This window comes from Thermobia domestica, chromosome 10, assembly GCF_964235325.1.
Source record: "Thermobia domestica chromosome 10, izTheDome1.hap1.1, whole genome shotgun sequence".
Lineage (NCBI taxonomy): Eukaryota > Metazoa > Arthropoda > Insecta > Zygentoma > Lepismatidae > Thermobia > Thermobia domestica.
This window is the reverse complement of record NC_137463.1, coordinates 37,245,968-37,252,727: the sequence shown is the minus strand read 5'-3', so window position 1 is coordinate 37,252,727 and position 6,760 is coordinate 37,245,968.

The following is a 6,760-nucleotide window of genomic DNA, read 5'->3' as shown; positions in this document are numbered from 1 at the left end:
TGTCGGAATTTTTCCGAAATCCGGATTTTTTCCGAATTCCGGATTTTTTCTGAATTCCGGAATTTTTCCGAAATCCGGAATTTTTCCGAATGTCGGATTTTTTCCGAATTCCGGATTTTTTCCGAATTCCGGAATTTTTCTGGATTCCGGATTTTTTCCGAAATCCGGAATTTTTCCGAAATCCGGATTTTTTCCGAAATCCGGATTTTTTCCGAAATCCGGAATTTTTCCGAATTCCGGATTTTTTCCGAATTCCGGAAAGTAAATTTTCCGATTTCGGAAAACAAAATTTCCGGAATCCGGATTCCGGAAAATTTTGGCCATCCCTAATATATATATATATATATATATATATATATATATATATATATATATATATATGTATAGTAAACTGACGATACAGAATTCTTGATACATACGATAGTTTTAAGATATGTACATAGATATGGTTATTTCTCGTTTTTTACGAGACAAGAATATGTTATGTCTGTTGTTCGAATGTGTTATCTTCCTGTTCTTTGTCTTCTCTCAGATGTTGTTTCTTTAAAAGAAATGTATTTCTTTTAATTATGTCTTTTCCTGTAGTTACATCACAAAGTGTGTAGACATTTTTATCTGTTTTATCTACGACACGGACGGCCCTCCATTGATTAACATCAACTTTTTAGATATCCCAGCTAAAGCATCAGATTTCGGGAATAGTCTGATGAGTACCAAATCACCTAAATTGTACTCGATTGTCTTATGATGCTTATCAAAATAAGCTTTACGGGATTCAGTCTTTTTCTTGAGATTCCTATGTGCTACTTCAATGTAGTACTTCATATCTTTTCGTTTATCCACGTCTGGTATGTCAAATAATTTAGCTATATCTCTAGATTGTGATAATCCTAAATAGACTTCGTACGGAGATAGACCCGAGCTGAGGTGCTTTGCTGAGTTTAGACACTTTTTCACTTTGTTTAAGTATTTTGGCCAATTCTTATGATTACTATTCGTGTACTCCTTTAACATGCGAATAGTGGCTTTGACAGCAGTTTCAGCCATCTCTCCTTGAGGATAATACACGCTACTCATAATGTGTTTTATTAACACGGACGCTAATTTACCCCTTTGTTCATCAGTGAGAACTTTATAGTTATTTACATGTTCATAAAAGTCTTTCTCAGTGGCCTTGGTGTTGATTTTCTACCATTCTTCGGGAGAAAACACTCTTTCTTTCAGTTCTGTGGGAGTTGGGAATACTGCAGTGTGGGGTCACTATTAACTAGCCTCGCCTTTGAATCCCTCGATTCTACCTTAGGAAATTGTATACTTTCTACATTCTCTCCTATCTCGCTTTTCTCACTTAACTCACTAATAATGCCACTTTGTAATAATTCCTCTAATTGCCTAAGAACTAAATCATCACTCGATATTTCTTGATCTCTAAAGTTAACTTCAATATAGTGGGGTTTTTGTAATATCAACAGTGCTCTTGAATAATCTAGAATAGCAGCGGATTCCACGAAAAATTGGGATCCTAATATCACATCTTTATTTGATCCTTCTACAATGATCCCAACTGTATAATAAGTTTTCCCTTGTACAATAAACTCAAGAAGAGTTTGACCTTTGACCGCGGCTATTTTCTTACCGCGTAACTTTTATGTTATTTGCTTTTAAAAGTGGTGGTTGTGTTTGGCTACCTAGTATCTTTTCAAATAAATTGTTATTTATTGCGGATATGATTGCTCCAGAATCTAACAATGCATTTATAGATTGAGCATAAATATTTACATTTATCTCTGATAAAACTACTACATTGTTTCTCACAACTGGGTCGTCTTTTGTATCTAACAGATTATCAAAAATTCCCCAAAATTCCATTTGTCTCATTAAATGCTTTTTTCTCTAATTCTACCTTTCTACCTTCTTTCAATAACAATGAAATAGTGTCTTTAGTATTACTTTCAAAATTTTGAGTACTATTTATTTCTTCACATTTTACACATTTATTTTCATTATACTGAATACTTTTAACATATGTTTTATTATCGTCTGCCAAGTCAGAACTATTGTTTGCGAGCACACACAGGGTTTTATTCGTCTGTTGGATATCATGATAGGTTTTATTATGATAGGTTTTTAGCAGTTGTATTTGTTGCTCCGGAATATAGTTGTTTTGATTTTTACTTCCATTCCGTGTACTGTTGTTATTTCCCCTTCTAGAACCTCGCTGTTCCCTGTGGTTTTGTCTATTTTCAGGTGAAGGGTTGCGCTCATTACGTGGTGATTGACCTTCCTTTCTCCCGTTATGAACTGAATTTGGGTTCTCATTACTATTGCCTCCATTGTCTCTCTGTTGCTGTCCTCGTGTGTAAGGGACATTCCTTCTATTATTGCTACGAGGATGTGTGTCTACCCTCTCAGAGGACACTTGCAACATATTCATATTTTTACGAGGAGGAAATCTCTCTCGGTCGTAATGAGTTGCCTGTACTTCGCTCACAATCGCGAGTAAATATGTAAGAGATTGTGGTTTCGAAGCCACTAAAGTCCTAAATATATATACTGGAAGTTTTCTCGGTAAGAGTTTCAATAAGCAAGATTCGTCTACAGGAGGATCCAATATTGCCTTTTGATGTAGAATGTTCAACAGAAAATCAGAAGGATTTTTATGAACCTTATTGTCGAATTGAACTGTTATCAAATTAGCTCTCAATGTAGCCAATCGTTCCTGATTTAAGTAGGTTTCTTTAAATTTAATCACAAACTCTTCATACGTAACAATTTTCTGACGCATGACTGAATCACGAAAGTGCTGGCTCTTTTAACGTTCTACTAATGAATGACAAACGTGCTTCATTAGGTACACCTGTTAGTGCGAAGTAATTGTCTAAGTCTAGCAAAAAGTTTTATATTTGTGCTTCGTCCTCTGTAACGTGGTAATTTGGTAGGCTTAGATCACGATGAGTAGAAGGGTTCATGACTGTCGACAACTGTGCTGTCTGATTATCGAGTGGTGAAACAGAGGATGCAGGTGGTGCTATGCTCGGCGAAATTGTTTCGTTAGGAATAGTACGTGAACATGAGGGCATCGCCTGTTTTGTTGGAATGCTAGTGTGTGAGGAGACTTCTACGCGATTTGACTCAATGATACCTTGACTGACAGAAATAATTTCTTCTATGGCCTCTACTTTTTCGGTTATGCTCGAATTTACACTCTCGATAGTGTTTTTAAATTCATCCGTTACATTCGCGTGTACAGAACTTATATCACTTAATTTTGTCTCTACTTCTGCCCGATTTCTTTCAACATGACCAATAATATTATCACCTTGATCTCTTAAAGATCCTATCTTATTTCCTAGATCATTTCTAACTTCTTCTAAATTTCTAGCTGTGTGGTCTAAATTTTCAGAATTTAATTGTTGTACGGTGTTCTCTATATCATTATGTAGTTGTTGCTCTGTATTTTGTAATGACCTACTCAGCCTAGATTCAAGCTCTTTCTGTGAATGTTATAATCCCTTCTTGTATTTCTCAGCTCTTCACTTGTATCTTCTTGCTTACTAGACAATGCACTAATTTTGCTATCTAACTCCTGGTAAGTTTCTGCTAGTTTAGAATCTAACTCTTGCACCTCTTTCCTAATTTCTGTTTACAGTTCACGCTGTAACTATTGTTGGGATCTATCAACCCTACTGTTCAATTCTTGCTTGGATTTATCAATTTTGTTATTTAATTCTTGCTGGATACGCATCAAGAATTCCAACACTGGGTCTGATGAACTCCCAGTTGTGTCTCCTGTCCCATCTGCCTCATTACCTACTTCTATGTTTTCATCTCTCACTTGAATTCCATCTCCCTGATCTCCTACTTCTTCTGCGAATGACATATTTTGTGCTTGTTTCAAATCTCGAAGTTCTGTAGCGTTCCCATTCGCTGTCGGGATAAGAGCTAATGTTAAGAGGCCAACCTTTCATGGATATCAAACACCCAGCATAATGTTGACCTGTCAACACCACCCCAATTCCAACTACAGAGGGATCTACAAAGACAGACGCTACCTCGGATTAATCACGTAACAGACTGATAGATAATTCAGCATAAACAAGAACACCAAAAATTATACCAATCATAGGATAAACACACAATAATTCAATAAATGATAAAAACAATTTCAAAGAATAAATTTTTATTACAATAAAATACAACTTGATTTAGAAAACCCAAATATTTAACAACAACAGTATTCTCTCTTTCCTTCGTTGCCTGGTAAAGTAACATTCAATCTACGACGTGACCAAAATAATCAGGAGTCAAAAAATAGTCAATATTTTATCAATCTAATAGTCCTATTCAGTAATTTTCAATGCTATAATGTAAGACGACAATCTGAGAAAATTGAATAAACATATAAAATTACAACAAGTTAAATATCCTCTTGTTGAAGAAATTCTTAGTTCCTTGAAGGGACATACTATATTTGGAAACTTGGACTTAGTAATGGCGTATAACCAAATATTATTAGGGGAAAGTTCTAGACCATTTACAGCTTTCTTTTGAGGTGCAGTTGTATGAATACAACCGAGTAGTCTTTGGTTTGATTGGTGGAAGTGCTGCTTTAGCTTCACGTCTAAATAAAGTGTTAGGACAACCACTGAAAATTATCTGAAAAATTTAGATATTGTTTTGGAACGTTTGGAAAACGCTGGTCTAACTGTTAAATTAGAAAAATATTTTTTTAAATAATTCTATTGAATTTCTAGGGTATACAATAGGTGCTCAAGGAATGTGCTTCAGTGAATTAAAAATTCAAGCTATAAGGGATTTGCCAGCTCCAACGAATTTGAAAGAAACTCGACATATTTAAGGTTATTCAATTGGTTCTGAAAACCCATACCTTGTGGCAACCTAACCCTAGTTTAAATGAACCAGCAGTCATACATTGTGTTAGTCGTACACCGAAAAGTTCAGAGAAAGAACATACGACGACCGAAATTGAATTACTTGCGTACGCTTTGCAATCCAAAAGTTTGCTCCATATGTAAGTGGTTGCCATTTTATATTTTTGACCGACCATATTTCTTTACATCTTAAGAAAGTTCAAGGATACAACAGTCGTTTATTGCGATGGTCACTGGAACTTCAATCTTTTGACATTGAATTACGACATATTAAAGGTATAAGTAATGTTCCGGTAGAGACGTTGTCAAAATTGTTTCCAGACGACAATCACCGAGTGTTATCTTTAAGTGCCTTTAAAATTTTACATGAGCGAAAATAACCATAGATAAATTGAAAGAACATCAAAAGAATTATGAAGATTATTCCAAAATCGTGTATCATTTAACTTCTTGCCCTCAGGATTGAAGTTGTCCTCGTAATTGGAATTCACTGTATCAAATGTCTAATGAAGTACTTTTGATTAAAGATTTCAAATTTAAAAATAGGAAGAAAATTTGCATTTCCAGACTTTGGTGCCTCGTATATTAAAAGCATGTCATGACGATTTTGGTAATTTTGGATACTTAAAGGTATATTCACTAATTAGTAAATGCTCTTATTGGAAGTCACTTAGGACGCAAATTAAGAGTTATATTAATGATTGCAAGGAATGCATGAAAATTAAGCATAATTTCCAATACATGTACAAACCATTCATGTCAATTATGCCTGAAAGGCCTCACTCTTTCATTTCAATCGACTTGTACATATCTCTTCTTCGAGCACCTACTGGTGATACTTTTCTTTTACTGTCATGAATTTTTTTACAATATATTTAGTAGCGTATCCTTTACGAAAAGCAACTTCATTTGCAGTTCTGCATGGAATTAAGAATGTGTACATATCACATTGTGGCCCGGTTGAACATATTTTGTGCTATAATGGTGGACAATTTCGCAGTAATGTCCTTATCCGTGCGATGAATAATGCCAATATTAAAGTACATTTTGTTACTCCATACCATCCAAGTAGCTCTATTGTTGAGAATGTTTATCGAAATCTTGGTATGTTATCTCGACACTGTTGCAAAAATAAACACGCAGACTGGATTAAGTACGTCACGGAAATTACCTACTTTTTAAATTATTCACTTTCCGATACCTTGGGAGTAGCTCCGGCGAATATTCATAATGGAACTGATTCCACAAAAACCATAGAACAGGATTTTAATGTCAAACTTAATGGGAATGATGAATTGGATTATTCACACCTTGTCAGTATGGTACCTCTTCGTAGAACGCGAAAATTTTTCCTGAGAAATCAAAAGATCGAACATCAACAGAGAAGTAGATCCAAAATTCAAATCAATGATTTGTTTTTTGTGAGGTTACATCCTCAGAGTGAATTGAAGAGAATTTATAAGTTCTGTGATCTGTATGCTGGACCTTATTTATGTATTGGACAATTTACTCCTAAGGTTTTCGAATTAAAGGATGTAAAGACTGGTAAACTTTGGGATTTACAAAATATTGACGAACTAAAGTTATGGCGCCCAGCAAAGCATACCAAAACAAATGGATGCAATTAGTTGAAAAGTTAGTTCGTATAGAAGTTTTATCTAAGATTAATATAGATAATATCAAAGTTTCAGATTAATCCTTAGTGTAATCAATTCTTTATTGTGTGATTATTTTTTATGATATTAATTAGTTTTTGTTTTGTTTCACTTTGAATATTGTTATGATTTTATTGTAATTTTTACTTCGTTCACATTTCATGCAATTGCATCTATGCATCAATAAAAATAATGTCTATCAAATTAATGTTA